General features: G+C 37.9%; 1 protein-coding gene across 1 annotated transcript in view; it reads right to left on the bottom strand.

The window, feature by feature from the left end:
• GTF2F2 (general transcription factor IIF subunit 2) overlaps nt 1-25,898 on the bottom strand; it is a 157,512-nt gene that overhangs the window by 90,087 nt on the left and 41,527 nt on the right.

Genomic DNA, 25,898 nt, shown 5'->3' on the forward strand with positions numbered 1-25,898 from the left:
GAGCTGACTTTTCCTTGGCATTTGGACTTTGTAATGAAAAAAAAAAAAAAAAAAAAAAAAAAAAAAAAAGTAGTGATTTAATGTCAAAGCAAGATTTTCTCTAACAAGGTTTCATCACAGATGATAAAAACAGCCCTGACAAATCTTTTTACAGGAGATACAGTTGAACAAATCTCCTTAAAGCATTATAAGTAAGGCTTTTGCACCAATTCACAAAAAGAAAATTTAACTATCAAAATTATTACTGGTAGAAACCATTACTTAAAGAAATTTGTCCCTCATTTTTATGTACACCTCTAAAAAATCATTTCTGGAATGCATTTAATTCCTCTCTCAAACTTTTGATAAATTATAATATTCTAGAACAACTTAGTAAAAGGAAATATGGCTAGATTGATCACTCATGTTAACTTTTCACAAATGTATCTTTTGAAACTTACAATCACTTGTATTTATATGTTCAGGCGCCTAAATATTTTTAATATAGAAAATACCTACTTTAAAATTTTTCACTGTAAAAAAAAAACTTAAAAAAGCTTTCCATTCAAAAAACAAAAAAAATTGTACAAAATGGCAATTATAAGTCAGGGTGAAGCTGTCATAATATTTTTGTTTGCAGTCAATGAATTTCTTCCTCAAATCTTTTCTCATAAGCAAATACTGCTCCAAAGAATAAATCAAAAAGTGACTATATTCTTTTCCAAAAGGAAGTTAATAAATAAAAAAGAGGCTACTGTACTTGCCATGAGCCAAACACATACACTCGTGTATTCGGAATTATATCACACAGTGATTCTAGTACTGCTCTTGAAATATGAAAAACAAACACATAGCTTGTGGTATACCGTATTTCTAAAATGCATATGGATGGCAGTGTGCAGAACAAATGAAGTGAAACATTTAAGAGACTTTTCAAATAATATAAAAAAGATGACTACCATTGCAGACTGAAGATCAAGATACCAATTAAGCTTGTTATTTTTTTTTAAAGAAAACTGCTTATATTTCAAATGCTATTTTTAAGATGATAAAAGGTAACATTTATTGTCTTATTACATGCCAGATACCATGCTATGAACATACATTATCTCAATTAATCCTCACGGTGACCCTAAGAAAGGTACTATTATTATTTCCTTCTCACAGATGAAGAAAGAAACTTAGAGGGCTAGGGAACCTGCTCAGATCACAGAGTTAATGAGAGGTACCAACATTTGGAACCCAGTTCCACAGACAACAGGAACCATGTTGGCTTTCAAAGACCAATTATTTCTCTAACACCTACAACCTGGCACAAAACAGGCATTCGTGAAGTACATGCTAAATAAAAACTACCAAAACATAGGTTTGCCTCACCTGATTAAAAAAAATCTTACAATCCAGGTGTTCTTAAAATGTTGAGAAAAAAGCTGAATTTTGGGAAAGCAAATAATATTTTAAATGTCATGTCGTGTCATTTAAAGAACATGATATGAGTCATCTCACAAGAATAAAGAATATCCTAAATTTGTACACTGGCAAATCTAGTTTCCACATGTCAGGTTTGCTGAAAAGGAGGGTTACTTTTTGTGATGTGTACAGTCCATAGGACTGGATGTGTTATGAGGGAAAAACACAGCACACTGAAATACACAGGGCTCTGGAGTCAGACCTGGGTTCAAATTCAACTAACTTCCACTAACTTGCTTACATGACCATAAGCAAGATTTTTCACTTCTTTGAACTTCAACATCCTCACAGTAAAATAGAGATAATGATGATTAGCATTAATAAGGCTTAAATTAAATTCCAAATTACATGTAAAATGCCTCACCCATCACAGACTTCCCATAAGTACTGGTTATTATCTTATCCAGCATAAAGGTATCGTCATGACATAACCATGAGTAACAGGCACAAAAATGCACATTAACATTAATTAGGCTTTCAACTTAGGAACAGAATAGAGAACTTTCAACAAATGCATGCTTAATACTGTGATGAATACTATAAGATACAAGAATCCACTTTAAAGTGCTACAGGCAAATACAGTTTTCAATTATACTAGTTTAAAAATACATATGATAAGTTTTTCCTGGGACTTTTAATCTTCTAGCTTCATGTACAAAAATCTGTAAGAGCAAAATAATCATTACAGCTGTTTTATCAGCAATTTAAAATCAGTCAGCAATAATACATGTGTAATCACACTCCTAAAGATACCCCTGTCTAGTAAATTATGATCAAATGCCTTAAACTGCAATGATGTCAGTCAAGGTTAAAATGAGAGCAACTGAAACATAACTATCTTTGCAAATAAAGCAAAAATATAATATGGACTATCCAAAACAGCATGCAACTTAGAAATTATTTAGCTTTGAAATACATAACAGCTACTTCTGTAGTAGACTTATCTTCCTAATCATATTTTGCTTAAGCTAATAATAAAATTAATTTTTTCTGTGAACAAATACTAAGGGGATAGTGATAAAGGAAGATGCACTGGGCAGAGGGAAATATTTAAGAGGGAATTTTAAATTTGCCTAAAATAATTCATAAAGAGGTAACTGTATTCCTACTTCTTTTCTTTGCAAGGATACAAAATAGTTTAAGAGTTTCTATCAAACAAAAATCACTGATATAAATCTTATAAACTATTATAAATGACTTACATTTAAATTTTTCCAACAATGCAAAACCACTGTATTAAGCATTCTGTGCATAAAATATGGCTCTAGATTTATCTAAATCACTCATTTTAGAAAAAAATATTGAACTGGATATTAAAGAGCTGGACAATTACACTTATTACCTGTCTTAAAAAACTGTTCCCTAGCATAAATCAAAACACTATTAATCTAACAATACAGTAAGTTTTTCGAAACTGAGGATTCCAGATCATTCAGTTACATTTAAAGCAAGTTTTACTAGTTACTTTTTTTAAAAAAAGATCTAGTTAATTCTGCAAATTCCTTTTTGAAGACGGTCCAACTTTTCAAAAGAAATTTTGATTATGGTCCTACAGAATCTTTAGCATATATTTCTGTACATCATTAAAGTATAAAATTGAGCAAGTCTACTTTTTAAAAAAGAATGCCACCCTACTGATTTTGCCTCATTATAAAAGAGGTTTATTAACTATTTTTAAAGGTTCTTAAAATTGCTGAATGACAATAACTTTAATGTCAATGGTTGCTTGAGTTTGATAATCTACTATGATTTAATGTGGTTTTACAAAGAACTACACCATTTAGCACTTTCTTTAGATACCATAACATATGATGAATTTTTATTTATATTTATTTTTAACTTTAAATTAAAATTAAGTAGGAATGCAGACATCCATGGTCCTATATCCTAAAAAAACTACTTTGATTTTTGCTTATTTTTTACCCAAGTGTAGATATTTTAAAAGAAACCACTATAGAAAGAAAAAGGAAAGCTTACATATAGCTGCCTGCAGAAATAATTTTTTTTTTTATATTTTGGCCCCTCCTGTGGCATGCAGAAGTTCCCAGGCCAGGGACTGAACTTGTGCCACAGCAGTAACAACAATGGACCCTTATTCAGCTTGAGCCACCAGGGAACTCCAGAAATAATTATTAGTAAAGGTTGATGATTACTGGAAAGAATGACTAAGAGAATCTAAAAGTAACAAGTAATTGATTTTTTTTTTTTTTTTGTCTTTTGTCTTTTTTTTTTTTTGTTGTTGTTGTTGTTGCTATTTCTTGGGCCGCTCCCGCGGCATATGGAGGTTCCCTGGCTAGGGGTCCAATCGGAGCTGTAGCCACCGGCCTACGCCAGAGCCACAGCAACGCGAGATCCGAGTTGCGTCTGCAACCTACACCACAGCTCACGGCAACGCCAGATCGTTAACCCACTGAGCAAGGGCAGGGACCGAACCCGCAACCTCATGGTTCCTAGTCGGATTCGTTAACCACTGCACCACGACGGGAACTCCAAGTAATTGATTTTTAAAACAAAACCAGATGGAGCATGATGGAGGATAATGTGAGAAAAAGTATGTGTTTATGTATGTGTGACTGGGTCACTTTGCTGTACAGCAAAAAGATGACAGAACACTGTAAACCAACTATAATGGAAAAAATGAAAATCATTTAAAAATAAACTAAAAAAATGCAACCACAGGCATTTCTGATATATACATGTTCACCTGTTATAACACAGTCAGAAAGTAACACATTGGTATTCAATATAAAAATATTCAGCTACCTTGAGGAATTCCTGTCGTGGCTCAGCAGAAACAAATCCGACTAGGAACCATGAGGTTGCGGGTTCGATCCCTGGCCTTGCTCAGTGGGTTAACCATCTGGCGTTGCCGTGAGCTGTAGTGTAGGCTGCAGACGAGGCTTGGATTCCGCATTGCTGTGCTTCTGGGGTAGGTCGGCAGCTACAGCTCCCATTCGACCCTTAGCCTGGGAACCTCCATATGCGTGGGAGCGGCCCTAGAAAAGGCAAAAAGACAAAAAGACAAAAAAAAAAAAAAAAAATTTAGCTACCTTGAAAACCGGAGGCAGGCTTTATTAAAATGTCACTTTGGTTCCCAGTTATATATCCTTTCCCTCTTTTTTCCTTCTTATTAAAATTTAGATTGTTTGGATATAAGGCAGATTGTACTTAGGCAAGAATATATCAACCGAATCTCTTGCTATTATAGAACAAAAAGATTATATACTGTCAAGTTCACTGAAAGATGAATATATAGAAAAATAAAGTTTGATATAAAAAAATTTTAGTTAACATTGAAGTGTTTAGTGAAGCAAGGCTATGCATTAAGTAAAATCATACCCAGTCTTCATTCTGTATCACCCTAAGACCATTTAACTGAAGGATATAATAAAAACATTTTTAGGTAGAAGTAGTTTAATTTTTTAAAAAATCAAGCATATACCAAACAGTGGTCTTTTTGGTTCAAAGTAGTGGGAAGGAAAAGCAGTTGAGGATTTAAAAATCAAATTAAAAAGAGACATATCAACTCTACCAATATTAAGAACTGCTAAAGAAGCAAAGATGAAACCTCTTGCCCAGAAACTAATGGTTTTCCATGATGGGAACAATCACTATCTACCTACCTCTTCCCTTCAAAGAAACTATCCCTGGTTGTTTTTGTAAGTTTCAGGTATTATGATATTATAAAAGGTCACTACCCTGGAAAAGTGTATGACTGGGTGGAAAGGAATAAGAAAAAGAAAGTAATCTGACCTTAATATTAGCAAAGATCATAAAAGTGCCCAGCCTTCACTGAGGTGTTACTATGCATCACTTAGTACTTAGTACTTTATATGCGTTACCTCACCTTAGAGCTGAGCTGCCCAGATTGCTAGTTACTCCCCCAACATCCATTCTCCCCTTCTCTGTTAGTAACTGAACCCTAATTCCACTGAGGTGGCAACTGTACTCAAATAAAAACCTGATGTTTCCTGATGTTGTGTGGCTACGAAGGCAAGTTATTAAGTTCTGAAAAGAGGAATATAAAAAAAACTGACAAGGTGTGACTTCTGGATATAGTCCTATTAAAGTTGAGTGAGCCCTTCTGCCTCGCCCTGTTCCCTTCACTTTGCTGCCTGGAGTGTAGATGTGCTGCTTATAACACAGGAGTCATTTCTGGATCATCTCGAGAAAGAATGGAAGCCACTAATGATGGCAGATGGTGGCTGAAAACCATGGAACTGCCTCGGCTTCTTACCTCGGAACTTCCATACAAAGAAGAAAGATGCATTTAATTCACTGATATTTTATGATACCTATTAACCCTAACAAACAGAGGTGGGTATTATTAAAGCCCTTGCTTTACCGATGAGACAAGAGACTCAAAGAGTTAAGCAACTTGCTGGGGGCACATAGCTAGCAAGGAGCCTCCGAAGGGCCAAGCTCCTAACCACTGTGTAATAAATAACCTTTCAGACCAGACACCAGGAACTGAGGGAGAGACTCAGCAAAAGACTTGAGCCTTGAAAGTGGGCAAGGTACTGCGGAAAGGAAGCTGGCTCCTCCAGTTGTTACACTAGGTCAAAACATAGCTTAAAATACTGGAAGCTGCCAAAGTTAACGAAAAGAGAATCTGGTGAGTTTGCTGCAAAAAAACCTCACACTAGAGAATCAATTCACTGAAAAGTGTGGGGCCACAACCAAAGAAAGGAAAAAGGGTAACTGCCGGGTCAGGGAATAAGTCTACCCAGGAGTGAAACCTCTGGGGGCCGGGCAGATTCTCCCCATTCAGGTAGAGTATCAGTACTGGATTAAATCCAGAAGAAGAGCCAGCTGGGAGTAACCACCAAATGGATTTCTAAAAATTCTTCCATGGGAACACCAAAGAAAAAGTAGACCATCTCTATGTAAATAGGGGAAGGGTGTTTATATACTAAGTAAGCAAAGGTGTTTATATATTAAGGAAAGGAGATGACAGATTTCTGAGCGATAGTCAACTTTTGTACGACAACCCCTCCCTGCTCTGGGAGTGGAGGGGGCGCATGAAGGTGGATGGAAAGCATAGTCCTCCTGTTAAAACACTGAGGATGGAAAAGCATCTTGTACGCTTGTTTTAGAATCTTTTAGGAGGGAGAGAAACAAGAAAACTGGACAAGAGAAACAGTCTGAAAAATGGAACCTGTGGAAGCCGGGAGACAGACATGGACAATTTTTTAGAAACAGGAAGGGATGACTGAAAAAAGAGTCACATAAGGAGCTACCTCCAGACACAGAGAGGGGTCTGAGGCTTTAACCAGCACAGCGACCATTTGTTCCCCAAGTAGCTAGTATTATCTTCAATTTTCCAAGTTAATAAGCTTGTGCTGAACTACTCAAATAATTAGACATTGTCCCCAAGAACTTGTTAACAGAAGGATGAAGAAAAGCTACTGCTAGCTTTTTTACACATAAAATACTGCAGCACAGATGCAAAAGCTCACACACTTTTAAAAATAATCAGATAAAAAAATGACCTGAGGACAATCATGGGTGAGTTTTTCTATATAACACAAATTTAATGATCCCTTAAGAGGCAACACACACTCATCCACATTGTAACAGATTTACTTTGTATTTACGTCTAAATAAATACTAATTGGTTTTGTGTTGCACAGCTTTAAAAGATAAAATGTAAAGTTACTGTTGATTAAAATTTTATTTTACACAGCCACCTGGAAGACAAATTATTTACAAATCGTTAGACAACTTAAACACAAGAACACAGTGTAGAAGCATTCATTGGAAAGAACAAGAATTTTAAAAATTAGTAAACTAATAAATGAAAGATGTGAACTAAAACCAATGCAGTTAAACAGCCTCAAATGTTGCCTTGGAACTCAGGCATCTCTTAGCTTTTAATCACTTACAGATTAAACAACAGATGAGGACAGGCAGAAAAATGTTCTTTTTCTAAAACAGTCAAGGAAGATATCTGCTAACCTAGATCCTCCCAATCTTTCATAAAATTAAATACAGAAAGACAGAATCAATGCCAGTGCTTGGTCTATCTTTCGGGACTGAACACACACCTAAGTTGCTAATAATATCTTCTGCTTGCCTTCACATTAATGAAAGACCTCTTTTAAATTTTATTGTAAGCTGATACAGGCAAAAGCAATTCATTTTCTTAGACCTGTATTTTATTTATTTTTATATTCACTTATATATTTTAAATATGCATTCTATACCTGCTAAAGTTGTTGCTTTTTTTTTTTTTTTAAGGCCACACCTGTGACATATGGAAGTTCCCCAGAGAAAGGGCAAATTGGAGCTGCAGCTTCAGGACTATGAGCCACAGCTACAGCAACCTGGGATCTGAGCTGCATCTGCAACCTACACAGCAGCTTGTGGCAATGATGGATCCTTAACCCACTGAGTGAGGCCAGGGTTGAACTCACATCCTCATAGACACTATGTTGGGTTCTTAACCCACTAAGCCACAATGGGAACTCCCTAGACCTACATTTAAAAACATATTTATACTGGATACTTATTTAAATCCATCTTTATAGCTTAAGACTCTTATACCTTTAAAAGTCTATTGCTCATCTCTGTTCAAAATCCTAACCTACACAATTATGGGCTCATATGTGCAGAATAATAATTAATAACAACAATAATAATTAACAAATAAAAGTACAATAAAGATGAATAAAAGGTTAGTAACGTTTACTGAACATTAAATCATGCCAAGCACTTTGCTAAAAACACTTTGTTATTGCTACATCTAATTCACAAACGGAGAAAGTTTGGCAAAGAAGTGTGTCAAAGGTTTCAGAGCTACTAATGAGAGACTGAGAAGGGTTTTCATTCATCAGTCAGGTTCTAGAATCCACTCTCCATTATTATCACATACATTCTGTCAACCCAAATTCTCCTTCTAGCTTTGAAAAGTAGAAAATTGCTTTTTCCTCCATCTACGAAAAACAGTGTTCATCAAACAATTTTATAATATAAACATGATTTAGGGGTGAGATGCCTATTAGTTCATCGGAAAACTATTTATAAGAATATGAGGAAGAAATGTTTATATATGTAAGTAAATAACACATTTTAAATTGTCTTATAGTTATCCACTCAAAAATTCTCCCCAAACCTCCCTAGGCCATCTTCTGACTCTGATTTATTATTTGAGTATCACTTTTGTTTTTCTGATGATGATACACAGCAAATACCACACAAGAGACTGGCAATCTACCAGTGCAAAAATATACTTCTTTTAAAGAAAAAGTCCTGTCTTCCACATGTGACTACACCCTTCTGAAAAAAATATTGACTTACATGAAAAATTAATTGAATAATTTTTATTGAATAAAAATTTATTAAAGCAATACTTTAAATGACTTATCATTTTTACAGGATATAAGCAATACCAAATTAAATCAGAGTTTATAATTAGGACAAAATGTACTATAAAAATTAGATTGAGACATCAAAGGAAATAATGGAAGAGGGGAGAAAAGAAAAAAGCAAAGTATGGTTCAATAGGCAAACCGATTCTTTCACAAAAGCATTTAGTGTACAGTTTAAAAATAAACACTTGTTGGAGTTCCCGTCGTGGCGCAGTGGTTAGTGAATCCGACTAGGAACCATGAGGTTGCAGGTTCGATCCCTGGCCTTGCTCAGTTGGTTATGGATCCAGTGTTGCCATGAGCTGTGGTGTAGGTCGCAGACGCGGCTCAGATCTGGCGTTGCTATGGCCGTGGTGTAGGCCAGCGGCTACAGCTCTGATTCGACCCCTAGCCTGGGAACCTCCATATGCTGCAGGAGCGGCCCTAGAAATGGCAAAACGACAAATAAATAAATAAATAAACAAACAAACACTTATTACTTGCCTATAACTCTTTGAGAAGTAAAAATATATAATATATATCATTTATTTTCAATATATATAAAATTATAACTATATGTAAAAAACAGACACAAAATACCAGGCCTAAAATGGAGACTAAAATTCTACAATGGAGCTGAAAAGAAAATTATGCAAATTTTGTTAAAGTCACACATAAATCCATTTTGAATAAAAGCGACCCAATGTTGAAATCTAGACAGAAACGAATGAAAACAGGTAATTCAGGAATAAAATGGCTTGATCAAAAGAACAGAAGAAAAACACAAATCTATTTATACAACTGATACCAAGGTTAAAGAGCAGGAGAATGAGTTCCAGAATGGAGTATTACTCTTAATAAAGCCTTAATAAAGTGAAAATACAATGCATGAAACTTAAGGAATTATGTTTTGAGGGAAATAATTTCCTAGTTTTCAGTAAGAAAGAATCAACAGACTGTCAAAAAGCGAAACCTGGAGTTAAAAAAATAAATGACTCCAGCCCTTAAGGTTCCCACTTCACATATACTCCCTCCACCTTCCAACTTCAGAAGCTCCTGGAAACTCCAATTTCTTATGGAAAAGAAGCATTTACTTCACATTCAACAAATCTTTCTTTTCTCTTTCTCCTGTGAATTCAAGTAAATTAACTACACTTGTTCTATTCCCTCGTAATGGTGGGCTCAGTTATTCAGATCAAATCTCCCACTAAAAACAACTATAAAAAAGCTGAATAAAATCTTGAAAGTATCAAAAAGATTACAAGATAGTAAATAATCACCACGTTCTAAAGACAGGGAGAGCAACAACCTCTGAAGTCATGGGCTAATTCAAAGAAAACTAGACCCTTTTTTCAGACAGACTCCCAAGGCAAGTGAGGGGGACCAAAATCAAAGTCCAGAGCCTGCACAAGGTGGAAAGCCTAACAGAAGTTCCTACCGCAAAAAATTAAAATCCCAAAAGACTAGACACACCGGGAGTTCCTGTCGTGGCTCAGTGATTAACGAATCCAACTAGGAACCATGAGGTTGTGGGTTCAATCCTTAGCCTTGTTCAGTGGCTTAAGGATCCGGCGTTGCCGTGAGCTGTGGTATAGGTTGCAGACGCAGCTCAAATCTGGCACTGCTGTGGCTGTGGTGTAGGCCGGCTGCTACAGCTCTGATTCGACCCCTAGCCTGGGAACCTCCATATGCCGTGGAAGTGGCCCAACAAACAGCAAACAGACAAAAAAAAAAAAAAAAAAAAAAAAGACTAGACACACAGGATAAGAGTAAACACAATGTGGGGAAGCCCCCCAACATTCTATCATTTAAAACTTGCCCATTCAGGGGCGTTCCTGTTGTGGCGCAGCAGAAGCAAATCTGACTAGTAACCATAAGGTTGTGGGTTCAATCCCTGGACTCACTCAGTGGTTCAGGATCAGGCATTGCTGTGGTGGTGGTGTAGGCCAGCAGCTAAAGCCCTGATTCGACCCCTGGCCTGGGCACCTCCACATGCCGTGGGTGCGGCCCTAAAAGGCCAAAAAAAAAAAAAAAAAAAAAAAAAACAACAACAACTTGCCCACTTAGTCAGACTAATCAGTGAATTCGATAACTATTTAAGAAAGGAAGAAAACCAGTCCTACATAAATTCTTCTGGGTAACAAAAAGGTCACCTTCCCAATTCATTTTATAAAGACAGTAAAACCTCAATATGAAAACTTAACAAAGACATTAGGAGAAAGAAAAATCATGGGCCAATTTTACTCATGAATATAAATGTAAAAATCTTAAATGAAAGGCAAATTGAATCTAGCAACATTTAAAAGTACTATAAGTCAAAGTGAAGTTGAGCTTATTCCAAGAACAGAGGTTTGATTAGAAATAAAATCATAAATTAACATAATTTTCCACATTAATAGATAAATTGTAGGAGTTCCCGTTGTGGCACAGTGGAACTGAATCTGACTAGGAACCATGAGGCTGCGGCTTCGAGCCCTGGCCTCGCTCAGTGGGTTAAGCATCCAACATTGCCGTGAGCTGTGGTGTAGGCCGGCAGCAACAGCTCCTATTAGACCCCTAGCCTGGGAACCTCGTTATGCCTTGGGTGCGGCCCTAAAAGGACAAAAGACAAAAAAAAAAAAAGGAAAAGAAAGATAACTTTTATAATCATTTCATTATATACAGAAAAACTAGGAGTTCCCGGCATGGCTCCTTGGAAACCAACTAGTATCCATGAGGACGAGGGTTCGACCCCAGGCCTCATTCAGTGAGTTAAGGATCCAGTGTTCCTGTGAGCTGTGGTGTAGGTTGCAGACAGGGCTGGGATCCCGAGTTGCTGTGGCTGTGGCATAGGCTGGCAGCTGCAGCTCTGATTTGACCCCTACCTAGCCTGGAAACTTCCATATGCTGCAGGTATGGCCCTAAAAAGACAAAAAAAAAAAAAAAAAAAAAGAAAGAAAGAAAAGAAAGGAAAAAGTATTTGATAAAATTCATTATCCATCCACTGACAGACTTAGCAAACTAGGAAGAAAAGGGAATTCCCTTAACTATGAGTTAAGGAAGTGTGGAGAAGAGAGAAAAGCAACATTTATTACTTGCCTAGAACTCTGAGAAATGAGATACACTATATATGTATATAGTATACATACAGTGAACTATCAAAAACAACAAACTAAAAGTTACAGCAAAGATACTTAAAGATGAAACATTAAACAGAAGTGACCCCATCATTACCCCAAATAGTACAAAAGCAAGAAAAAGAAATAAAAGGTACAAAATCTTGGGAGTTCCCGTCGTGGCTCAGTGGTTAGCGAATCTGACTAGGAACCATGAGGTTGCGGGTTCGGTCCCTGGCCTTGTGCAGTGGGTTAAGGATCCAGCGTTGCTGTGAGCTGTTGTGTATATGGTGCAGATGCAGCTCGGATCCCGCATTCCTGTGGCTGTGGTATAGGCTGGCGGCTACAGCTCCTATTCAACCCCTAGCCTGGGAACCTCCATATGCCGCGGGAGTGGCCCTAGAAATGGCAAAAAAAATTAAAAAAAAAAAAAAAAAAAAAGGTAGACAATCTGGAAAGAAAGACACAAAACTGATTATATTCATAGATTTTAAATTATGTTATTATAAAACTTTAAAAAAATCTATAGATAAACCAATAGTATGAGTAAAGGCAGTTTTGGCAAGGTTGTTAGATATAAAGTTCAACTGTATTTCTATATGTCGGCAACAAAGAGATGATAATTTTTTTTCTTTGCTTGTTAGCGCCACACCCGCAGCATACGGAAGTTCCCAGGCTAGGGGTCAAATCAGAGCTGCAGCTACAGGCCTACACCATAGCCACAGCAACTCGAGATCCAAGCCACGTTTGCAATCTACACCATAGCTCAGGGCAACGCTGGATCCTTAATCTACTGAGTGAGGCCAGGGATCGAACCTGCATCCTCATGGATTAAGCTGCTACACAGATTCAATACAATGACCCCCTCCCCACCCTCAATCCAGACAAATCTTTTGTGGAAAATTTCAAGCTGATTCTAATTTATATGCAAATGGTAGAGGAACGACCAAGAAACTTCTGAAGAAAAACAAGGTAGGAGGGGGGGTTGCGGTCCTGGATAGTAAGAGCTATTATTGAGCTAGGAAAAGAAAAACAGTGAGGTTCTGCATAAGAATAAATGAACTAACCAATGGAACAGACAGACCTGTGCTGCAGTAGTTACATACGGCAAAGATGGCACCATGCAACAGTAAGAAAAAGATGGTCTTTTTTAAAAATATGATACTCGTTCATATAGAGGAAAAATAAAATTTGATTCCTATCTCACACCAAACAGAAAAAAGAAATCCAGATAGATTACAGATCTAAATGTGAAAGACAAAACAAAAAAGCTTCTGGAAAATGATACAGGGATACCTGGAAGCCGAAACACTTCTTAAATGAGACACAAAAAGCATAAACCAGAAAGGAAAGGACTAAGAGTAAGCTGGACTGCACTAAAGGCACTAACTTGTTTATCAAAAGACACCTTTAAGAGTGAGAAGGCAAATTCAAAATAGAAGACATTTGTGGAGTTCCCGTCGTGGCGCAGTGGTTAACGAATCCGACTAAGAACCATGAGGTTGCGGGTTCAGTCCCTGCCCTTGCTCAGTGGGTTAACGATCCGGCGTTGCCGTGAGCTGTGGTGTAGGTTGCAGACGCAACTCGGATCTCGCGTTGCTGTGGCTCTGGCGTAGGCCGGTGGCTACAGCTCCGATTCAACCCCTAGCCTGGGAACCTCCATATGCCGCGGGAGCGGCCCAAGAAATAGCAACCACAACAAAAGACAAAAGACAAAAAAAAAAAAAAAAGAAGACATTTGTAACCCATGTAACTAAGGGGCATGTCCAGAATACTTAAAAAATTACAGGAATTCTCTTACAGTGCAGTGGGTTAGGGATTTGGCATTGTCACTGTAGCAGCTCAGGTTGCTGTTGTGGCACAGGTTTGGTCCCTGGCCTGGGAACTTAAGCCTGCCACAGGCATGGTCATAAAGAAAAAATTACAACTCAAAAAGTCAACTCAATAAGAAATGAAAAGAGATCTGAGCAAGCATTTCATAAAACAGAAAATCCAAACGGACAATAAATACATAAAAGCGGTTCAACTTCTTTAGAAATCAGGGAAATGTCAGAGTTCCCGTTGCGGCTCAGCAGAAACTAACCCAACTCGTATCCATGAATATGCAGGTTTGCTCCCTGGCCCTGCTCAGTGGGTTAAGGATCTGGAATTGCTGTGAGCTGTGGTGTAGGTTGCCAACTCAGCTTGGATCTGGCGTTGCTGTGGCTGTGACGTAGGCCAGCAGCTGTAGCTCCAATCTGACCCCTAGCCTGGGAACTTACATGTGCCACAAGTGTGGCCCTAGAAAGTAAAAATAAATAAAAATCAGGGAAATGTCACATCAAATCACAAAGATAATACCAGTTAACACTGGGTGGGGGGGGGGGGGAAGAGACACAATACCACTGGGGAGGGACTGAGACAAAAAGGAAAAAAGAACTCACATCCACTGCTGATGGGACTATAAACTGGTGCAACTTCTTTGGAAAAGAGTTTGGCATAACCAATAGAAGTGAAAGAACACCTTGTGACAAGACAAAGTTCACACTCAGTTCATACCTTTCAAAATTTATGTACCAGGGCATGCGTATAAAAATGTGATAGCAGCACTGTTGATAAGCCACACATATTCAGTAACAGTAAAAATGGATAAACTGAGTTAAATACACCCTGTGGAAAACAGCCGAGAAAATGAATAAACTACAGCTGTACACAACATGGATTAGTCTCAGAAAACAATGTTCAGTGAAAAGGTCATGCCAAAAAATAGTGCATACTCTACAATTTAACATTAAAAAACAGGCAACTATTGCAGAGGAATGATGGCTTAAATGCTAAAATTACAGGGGGAGGAGTGATTATCATCAATGTTCACAGTAATGGCTACCTCCCTGGAGGAGGGAAAGAGCTCTGATAGAGGAAAGATACCCAAGAACTTCTGAGGCTGGACATGTCTTATTTCAGCTGCTTATGTTAATGCATTTTTTTCAGTATTTGTTAGTATTTTTTAATGTTTTTAAAAATTATCTATAAAGGGTAAAGAGTACACAGGATCTCTGTGTTAGCTTTTACAACAACATGTGAATCTACAATTATCTTCAAAAGTTTAAAGTAGGAGTTCCTGTGTGGCTTGGAGGGCTAAGGTTCCACCGAGGTTGTCACTGCAGTGGCTCAGGTCCTGCTGTGGCACTGGTTTGATCCCGGTCTGGGAACTTCCACATGCCATAGGTTCGGCCAAAAAAAAAAAAGTTTACAGTTATTTAAAAAACAAAACAAACAACAATTTCTCTCTTTCTCTACTTTTCTTTCTGTCTTTATGTATCTTTATTATGTACAGTTGGAATGATGCTCACCAAATGACAATTATTTCTTGATAGTAGAATTCTGGATGATTTGAATGTTCTTACACTGTTACAATATTTTCATAACTGGCATCGCTCTTTTTATAAAAATAACAAGGCATTACTTATTTTTTTTAAAAGGCAATATAGTACAAATGTTATACTCTTAAAAGTTAAAAGACACTATTAAAAAACTAGAGAAGACCTAAATTAATGAAAAGACAACTATGTTCATGGATCAACAGACTTAAAATTATCAAAATGACAATATTCTCTAAAAGAGACAGTCATGAAAAAAAAAAAAAAAGGAAGCCAGAGGACTCTCAACTTCACAATTTCAAAACTTAACTACAATCCTACAGTAATCAAGACTGTGGTACTGACATAAGGCTAGATATAGAGAACAATGGAACAGAACAGAGAATCCATTAAAAAAAACCTGCTGATCAACTGATTTTCCACTACGGTACAAAGACAAATCAATAGGGAAAAGAGAGTGTTTTCAAAAAATAGTGCTTGGACAACTGGATATCCACATGCACAAGAATGAAGTTGGACTCCTACTTCATATCAAATACAAAATTAACTCAAAGTGGATTGTAACCTAAATCTAAGAGCTAAGACTACAAAACTCTTTGAATAAAGCATAGGAGTAACTATTTTGGACCAGAGTTCGGCAAAGCCTTCTTAAATATGACAACAAAAACAAAAGCAACAAAAGAAAAAACAAACTGGATTTCATCAAAATTAAAGTTTTGTGCTTTAAAGATTACCATCAAGAAAGTGAAAAGACAACATACAGGAGGAAGTGTTTGCAAATTATATATCTGATGATCTCACACACACACACACTCTTACAATTCAGTAACACAAGACAAGCAAGTTTAAATATGGGCAAAGGATCTGAAGAGACATTTCTCAAAAACAAACAAACAAAAAACCCCACAAATGGCCATCAAACATGTGAAAAGATATTCAATGTCATTAGTTATCAAGAAATGCAAATCAAAACCACAGGGAAATGCAAATCAAACCCACAAGACCAAGTTGCACTCATTAGGATAACTATAACAAAAAGACAGACAATAAGAAGTGTTGATGAGAATGTGGAGAAATCAGAAAGCTCCTATACTGCTGATGGCATAAAAAGAGTACAGTTGCTGTGGGAAAGGGCTGAGCAGTTCTTCAAAAGGTTTAACATAAAATTACCATATAAGCCAGCACTTTACTTCTGGGCATATGTGCAAGAAAAATGAAAATTTAAGTTTGCGAAAAACTCATACACAAATGCTCATACCAACACTATTCACAATAGCCAAAAAGTGGAAACAATCCAAATATCCATTAATTGATGAATGGATAAGTAAAACATGGATTAGCCATAGAGAAATATTCGGCAATAAAAAGGAATGAAGCAATAAAAATGAATGATTAATGCTAAAACATGGATGAACTTTGGAAACAGCATGTTATGTGAAAAATGCCAGTCACAAAAGACCAAATATCATGTTATTCCCCTTATATGAACTATCTAAACAGATAAATATATGGACACAAAAAGTAGATTAGTGGTCACCTATGGGTTGGGAGATTGGGGTGAAAGTAACAGGTGACCACTAAAAGGTATGGGGTTTCTTTTTGAAGTGATAAAAATGTTCTAAAGGCAATTGTGGTGATGGGTGCACATCTCTGAAAATACACTAAGAAACAATGAATTGCACATTTAAAGTGGGTAAAGAGTGTGCTAAGTGAATTATATATCAATAAAGCTGTTCTATTAAAAAAGGCAATATAATACAAATGCTTTTGCATTTATAAGACCACTAAATACACTTGCTTACAGACAAAATAGGGAATTATGTCAAATTCAGATACTCAAAATGTACTTTTCTAAAAATCGATCAGTAACTGTATTATATTCTCATCTATTATGTCACCAGTTACTTGTTTTTAGGCATCAGGTTTGTCCAATTCCAGTATTACTAAAAATGCTGGGTTGGAGTTCCCATTGTAGCTTAGAGGAAACGAATCTGACTAGCATCCATGAAGATGCAAGTTCAATCCCTGGCCTCACTCAGTGGGTTAAGGATCCAGTGAGCTGGATGTGGTGAGCTGTGGTGTAGGCCAGCAGCTACAGCTCCAATTTGACCCGTAGTGTGGGAACCTCCATATGCTGAGGGTGCGTCCCTAAAAGAAAAAAATGCACACTTAATGCACACTTAGGGCACACTGCTTGGAAAAAAAGATCAAAAGAAGTAGTTGAAGATACAGTTAAGATGCATATTTTTAGCTTTTGCCCCACCCTCCACCTAAAACTGAGCAATAGTCAATCTCCCCAGTTAGTTCTGGAGGTTTTTAGATAGACTATATAACATATTAATCCTTTCAGAAAAATAAATAAATAAAAACTAAAAGTATAACCTTAAGTGCCAAACTTCCAGAGAATTACTTAAAATAATACAAAGTCAGTTTTGCAAAAACATCTATGGTTCTGCAGAAATGGTACAATTGATTTTCAAATAAATCTGACACCCTAAACAATTTAGACAGCACTATCGTATCCTCCACAATAAGGCAGACTGCTTTAAAATGGAAATTCTTACCAAGTGCTATCAAATATGCATCATCTGATTAGATCTAAAGCAGATTAAATGTGTTTCCCTTTTTTTTTCCCTTGGCCCCACCCGCAGCATGTGGCCAGGGATCTAATCTGAGACACAGCAGCGACCCAAGCCCCCAAGCCCCTGCAGTGACAACACTGGATCCTTAACCTGCTGTGCCACAAGAAAACTCCCTAAATGTGTTTCTTACTATTCATAAGACATCACTACACCCAGGTAACAATCTGCACAGACAATCAGACAATGTATCAACCAAGACAATTAAAAAACTGGCGCCAAATGAGGGCTAATGATTAACATAACGGAAAGGATCTTAAACAAAATTATAAACACTAGTATAGCTCATTCTTTTCACTGAAGGGTAATTGCATGGAACAAATGATCATAAAATGTGAAACCCTTCACAAAACTACTCAAAGCAAATTAAGTTTTAGAATGACAAATATTCAAGTGCTACGGTATGAGAAGTACTGTGTAGTGTCTGAATAAAAGTAATGAGAGATAATACTGAAAAACAGTCACTATTCGTGAATGAGGCACTAGAAGAAAGCTAACAGTTGTCTTTTGAAAATTATTATATCCCCAAATGATCAAAACATTTCTCATTCTTCAGTATGAGCAATAAGATGAAATAGAAATGTATATAAAATATTTATAGCTACATGACAATTAACTTCAAAATGATAATCTCTCATGAAAAAAATGGTAGCCCTCTCAAAAGGAGGAGCCCCTTCAGAATTGCATAACACTATCTGACAAATGCTAGGCATTAAATGTTACTTCTCTGTCCCTTTCTTCAAACCTTTATTCGAGCAGCACTGTTCAGTCTGATGTGCTCTGCACCACGGCCCCGACCTCCTGGGCTGTGAGGATGCTACCAACCTTTAACACTCCAAAAGCATTTTCCTCAGGATTCACATCGTGGCAGGAGTTACCATTTTCCTTCAGCAAAGTAGGGGAAAGCAGGCATCACCAGAGCTCGATTCGCTCTGTGATGTGTACCAGATCTAGTCCCGAGTCTCCTCACTCCGTGCCTCATCCTTTATACTCACAAAGTTCCAAATCCATTCTGCTCTCACACCTCTGCACATGCTGTTTCAGAAGGCAACAGGCACGCTTTGCTTGGTCAAGGAAGAACCCCCAACTAATAGCTCAGGTCTTAATTCAAGGATAGGCTGTCCGTGAGCCTTCTCTCACTGATCCAGGATAATTTGTTTCATCTTCTCTCTTGTTCCCAGTGAACCACCTCCACTACTCCCCACCGCTTTTCAGACACTAATTCTTTTATTTATTTATTTATTTATTTATTTATTTATTTATTTATTTATTTATTTTTCGGTCTTTTTAGGGCTGCACTATGGCATATGGAGGTTCCCAGGCTAGGGATCGAACCGGAGCTGTAACTGCTGGCAACTGCATAGCCACAGCAATGCAGGATCCAAGCCATGTCTGTCTGCAGCCTACATCACAGCTCACAGCAACGCTGGATCCTTAACCCACTGACCAAGACCAGGGGTTGAACCTGTGTCCTCATGCATACTAGTCAGATTCATTTCCACTGAGTCACGACGGGAACTCCCAGATACTAAGTCTTCGAGGACAAGAACTGTGTGTCTTGTCATAATTTTTCATTTTCAGAGCTTGGTATAATAAGGATCCCATAGTAGGTCATCATAGTAAATCTGCTTAATACACCTCGAGTTATTTTTCCTGTCAGAATTCTTAAGGATCATGTGAGAATAACACAAAAATATTTTGTAGTACTGTACAAATGATGGATTTTTATAGACTAAATCTTTTAGACAGTGAATCACAGTGCTCCTCATCCTAAATTACAGTTGGGAAAAATAAACACCCGTCAGTCTCTACTGTCGGATTTCTTAATTCCCTAATCAAATAAACTATGATTCCATCCCTAAGATGGGCCTGGTAACCTTCCGGAATATTATCACTCCAGGAATGTTTTCTTTTAATTTCCCCTAACTTCAGATGGAAAGGAAAATTTGTAGTTCTATTACAGTTTCTTATTATTTGCTTCAGAGGTACAAAAGGAATAGTCTCGCAGGACCCCCTCCCAAATCACTTAAAACCTGATTCTTTCAAGCTTCTGTCCAGACTCCTGTAGCAAAAACTACAGAGCACATTATCATTCTGTCCTGTGTTCAAAGAGATATAACTTGGCTTTTTACTCATCTCTTCACTTTTTTTCCTATTCTTTCAACAGCAGGAAGGACCTGGACACAGAATATGAAAACTGGTCTCTATTTCTCAAAGGTATTCAAAACAATTTTGCTTCCTCAAAAAAAGGGGACTAATCCAAATGTTTTCTGAGACGGGGCAAGTAAAATAAGCATGTAAAACAACTAAGCAGGAAATAAGGAACAACGATTACTATCCCGGCCTTCTAGAGAAGAAATGCCCCAAAATCTCAGTATTCACTAAAAATAAAGCAAAAAGCAAGCCAAATATAACAGGCCTGCAGGCTGGACCCAGTTTGTTACACCGGCAGTATTTTAGTAGCCGTAACCCACGGAAATTTGTGAGTTACATTTGTGAGTGCACTGCTGAATTGGAGGATCTTTAAGTACTTCCTCCTCTACCTTTGAAATTTAACTCAAGAAAAAGGGCCATGAGAGCCATGTTTTCCAAATTAAAGCTATAGGTAATGGCAGCTGCACCAGGCCAGAGTTTGCTGGTCCCTATTTTACTTTAACGATGAATCATCAACCTTGAATGTCTTGTCCTAAAACATCTTTAGCCTAGTACCTAAACCTCTACCTTCAGTCTACAACTCTTTATCCTCCAGATATACTCTCCTTGGAACTGTGCAACAAAGCCACCATCTCCGAATGTCAGAATTACCTTTATTAGTAAAACGAGGTCTCTTCTAACCAATAATCCAGCACCACCACAATCCACCACGACCCCAACACCCACACACAAAACTCCTATTCAGAAAGGGTCTGAGTCAAAAGGCATCACCTTCTCTACTAATAATGTGAAAAGATTAGCATTTAAACAGCACTCCTTCTAATTCTGTAAGTTCAGCCAATACAGTTCTATTGGCTGAAGTAGCTGAGTATATACTGCTCTCCAATGAAGCACACACTACAGGACAGACACGATCTTGTGCTGTAGAATCAGGGTCAGGATCCCAATCAAATGTCATAATACAACCACAGAGTCAGCTTCTGGAGAAATCCAAGCCGAGACAAAGATAGTAAACTATAATTCTAAAGTTACTGTTCTGTACTGCTAGGGTGGGCGCTGATCCAAAATGACTGGTGTCCTTCTAAGAAACGGTCACAAAGAGACACAGCAGGGGTGCATGGACACAGGGGATGATCATGTGAAGAGGCAGCAAGGAGGCAGCCATCACACACCAAGCAGGCCTCAGAAGAACCCAAACCTGCTGCCAGCTTACAACTGGAGTTCTTGCCTCCACAACTGTGAGAAAAACTGCTGTTTAAGCTCTCCATCTGTGGTATTTTGTTACAGCAGCCCTAGCAAACCAATACAATGTGATTTAAATCTTTTAAGCCAACTAAGAGATCTGGTTGCTGGATTTTTAGAAAAACTTCTTTTCTCCTTATACTCTGCTTTCGTAATAAAATTGTTATTGAAATATAATCTACATTTAAGAAAAGTATATAAACCAGGAGTTCCCATTGTGGCTCAGTGGTTAACGAACCTCTGACTAGCATCGATAAGGACACGGGTTTGATCCCTGGCCTCGATCAGTGGGTTAAGGCTCTGGTGTTGCCATGAGCTGCGGTGTAGGTCACAGACATGGCTCAGGTCCAGAGTTGCCGTGGCTGTGGTGTAGGCCAGCAGCTGCAGCTCTGATTCGATCCCTGATATGGGAACCTCCATACGCCCTAAAAGACAAAAAAAAAAAAAAAAAAGAAAAAAAAACCAAACCAAACAAACAAAAAAAACAAGAAAAGTATACAAACCATAAGTTTACAGCTTTGATGAATTTTCACAAAGTGAACACATCCACGTAGCCACCGCTCAGATCACAACGGAAAACACTGGGAGCTGTGCTTTTTGAATTCATGGATTCAATATTCACTTTTCTATACTATGTTCTCTACTCTTGACACATCCTGAGTAACTTTGTTTCCTTCCTAATACAGATTAGTTTTTAACTTTTAAGCGTAAGTCTTATACGGACATAACTAGTACTGCTTAGAAATACTGCGGTATCAGAAACATTAGACTTCTTAAGGACGAATGTATTAAAAACAACTGACCAGAGTCATGATTTCTGGTATTTTACTTATTTATTTTACTTACTTTCTTTTTCTTTTTTTTCTGAACAGGCAGAGACTGTGGGTTATCTTTGTGAGACACAGTCTGGTAAAACTTATCATCACAAAGACTCCCATTAATTGTTCTTTTTCCCACTTAACATACTTTTAATATTTTTTTCTGACAAGACTTCGAAACAAGTAAAGGCTCTGTGGAAAGGGAATGTCAGTGGAATCAGTGATGCAGTTAATTTATTTGAATTTCTTTTCACAGACTTTCTAGTCTTGAAATTGTTTCCAACAAATGATAGTTCTTTTCAGCTAATGAGGTACTGTGTATTATTTTCCCCTTGCAACTGTCTTCCTGAGTAAATTATATTCTAATGGAGAAGTTCTATGGCTTTGAAGTAGTTATTTCAAAAAGCTGGAGAATACAGAGAAACTGCATAAGTGAAAGACCAGGTGAGTCCCAAAGAGACCAGGGGCAGAATGTGAGAGTTTTATTGGAATCCTAACAACAGCTCACGAAGGAGCTGGAGAAGTCCAAGTGAAGAGAGGGGCAAGGATGAAAAGGGTGGGATTAAAAAAAAAAGAAAAAAAGAAAAAAGAAAATTAAATTTTAAAAAAGGGTGGGACTGCCCTTGGGGACTGAGGGGAAAAGGTAATACATGCCCAGTGGAGACAAAAGCAGTGTGGCCGGTCATCCTGGTGGGAGCAGAGACAGATGACGAGGATGACAGGGGCCGGTCGCAATGATAACGGGCAGCTCGCGGGGACAGCAGCGGACAGTGATTAGCGGAGAAAAGGCAATGTGTGCAGTGGCAGAGCCATGAAAAAAAAAAAATGGTGTGCCTAAAATGACATCGTGGCTTCCTATTTTAAATTTTTCCGGAGTTCTCTTGTGGCTCAGTGCAGGTTAAGGAGCTGGTGGTGTCCCTGCAGTGGCTTGGGTAGCTGCTGTGGTGTGGGTTCGATCCCTGGCCAGGGGACTTCCATGAGTCACAGCCAAGAAAAGATTTTTTAATGAAATAATATAATATCTTCCTGAACCTCCATCTCAGGATATTTGGGTCTATTAAAGTCTGCATTACATGTGGTATCCTTAGGAATCATACACGGATTTAAAGTCTCTTGGATGCACAGACCCTCCAAGAGAGAAGGCTGAAGATCAAAGAACACATCAGAACTTTCACAAAAAAGCTAGCATAAGTAGACAGTCAGTCGTGAAGTAGGACATTAGTTTAATAGGCTTATAATACCGTATCTGGGCCACGATTTTAGGGGGATGTGTGCCAAGGAAATCCCTACAAAGACATCATTTTCATTCTCCGAATCAAGGCAGAGCTACAGTTTACCATCTCTATTTTGGTTTGGATCCTCCAGAAGCTGACTCTGAGACAAGGTTTTAAAGTTCAGGTAGTTTACTGGCGAGGCGATCCCAGGAAACACTGAGAGGACTGGCAAAAGGAGAGAGGAAGAGGAAAGGAGTGAATGAAGTGCTGAGTCTAGAAAACTGGTACCAGCTGCACACAAGAGGACAACTGTTCTTTACCCCTGCCCAGAACTCTGCCAGAGGCGTGCCCAGGGCCACGCCACCTGAGGGTTAGGGGAGCTGGGTATTGACCCACCAGCTCCTGTCAGATACTGGTTGAGGGCTGCTCCCAGAGTGAAGGTTAATACCCTGGCATTTCTGACCAGCCCTCCAGGCCAGCAGAGAGAGCTCTCAGGCAGAGACACCGATGCTGAGATTGAGAAGTCGGCCACATGCACAGAAACAGCAAGGGCTGAGGGGCTGGGGGAAGACACCGAGAGCATCTACAGCACTGACGCCACAGTCCCGGAACTACGGGAATCTGCCCCTAACTTGGGAATGTAAGAAACATCACCCTTCACCTAGAAGATGCAACAGAAAAAAGGACTGAGAACTGCTCTAAATCACCGGACATTTCCCTCTGCTCAACAGCAGAGGTGCCCCTCGCAAACTGTTGAACTATGATAAAGAACAAGTTTCGAAGGGAAAAAAACATCTGCCAAATCCTTACGGCCATTAAATATGCACAGTTCCATAAAAGAAACCAAGCTGTAAACAACCCTGGGTGGCGTGCTTTTGTCTCTAGGAGCAGAGAAGGCCACAAGTTCCAATCAGAAAAAAATTCTCCAGAAAGGCTCTTTAGAGGAAAGAGGAAAAAAACTGAAGACAGTATGTGTCTGCAGGGTTCTGCCCCTTCTTCTTTTGGGACAGCTCATGGTACAGCATAAGCAAGAAACTGAAGACTGATACACATACATAGATAGAGTTCTTAAAATAAATTTTTTAAATGACTACAGCTGAGTTTCTTTTCAAACACAGTCTTTGAGAGCAGGCTGGCTCTCCCATCAGCGTTTTACCTCTGGCCAGGCCACAGCTGTCTATTTCTAACAGCTGGTAAGAACATACAGGAATGAGGTTTTATTTCATAACATAAAAATGTGTACCAAGTCATTCTGCATTAAAGACATAAATTGACCTAATTTTCAAGAGGTTTAACTTAAACTCAACTTGGATGAGACTGGTTTCTCTACTTTTCTTGACCAATGTCTTTGTCTTTAATTTTCCAAGAAACTGATATTCAAAATTGAGGTTTGTATACAAATTCTATGTGTCCCTATTGTTTACACTGAGATACACTAACACATTCCGTGTTCAGTAACTAAACTGAATTAAATAGCATTTTTCAGTCCATTCATCATACATAAATTCTTATACTGCTTCTATTTCATCGTTAGCTTTTATTTTAAAAATTCCTTAGAGTTTGGTCATATTGCATTGACACGATTTTTTTCTTTCTAAATGTATCTGTTTGTTAACTTTATGCAATCTGAAAATAATCTATGACATTCGGTAAACACAGCTTAAGTATTTCTCCCACCAACACTGTTACGCATTTGACATCAGTGGCTTGGTACAGCTCTAAAAATGATTTTCTATTCTGTCACTTCTTTGTCAGCCAAATTCCTCAAACAACTCTGCAGAAAGACTGCTTTATGCCTTCGCAATAATACAAATGACTCGATGAATTGTATTTTCCCCCGTGGTACCTTTACAAGTGGATGTTGCAAGCTGTAAAACTGCAAACCACTGTGATTTCAGATAGAGTTGGACCATAAATCATAAAACAGTGTGTAAAAAGGAAAAAAACAAAATCAAGAAACACTGGAATCTCGGCATTAAGCAGGTACCACTGACTACATGTATGATGATATTTTGGAATTACTGTTTTTCTATTTTTTAGGTACCATAATGGTACTGTGGTTATGAATTTTTTAAAAAAGGAATCTTTACAGAGACAGGTACTAAATATTTAAGGACAGAATGATACGCTATCTGAGATTTCCTTTAAAATAACCCTGTAAGGTACGCAGGCAGTGGCTGGGGTAGAGCTGAAATAAGACTGAGCAGACACTGACAGACAAGTTGGACAACAGGTACTTGGAGTTACTTTTGTATATGTTTAAAATTTTTTCCACAGTGAAAAGTTAAATAAGCTACAAAAAAAGCAGTCTCCTGAAATCCCAGAAATTTCTTCTGACAGAACAAGGGAAGAAAAAAGGCAGAAGAAGGAGGGGTGGGGAAGAACAGGAGGAAAAAAGCAAAAACAACCACTGGAGCAGGGACCAGGTTCTGGTCACTCCTGTTGGCTCCATCAAAAAAAAAAAAAAAAAAAAAAAAAGGATTTATTTTATAACTTTAAGTAATCAGTAGTTATAGCAAATAGTTTGTCCACAAAAAAATAAGAGCTTCTCTTACACTAGACTGAGTTTCTCATCTTT

This window comes from Sus scrofa, chromosome 11, assembly GCF_000003025.6.
Source record: "Sus scrofa isolate TJ Tabasco breed Duroc chromosome 11, Sscrofa11.1, whole genome shotgun sequence".
Classification (NCBI taxonomy): Eukaryota; Metazoa; Chordata; class Mammalia; order Artiodactyla; family Suidae; genus Sus; species Sus scrofa.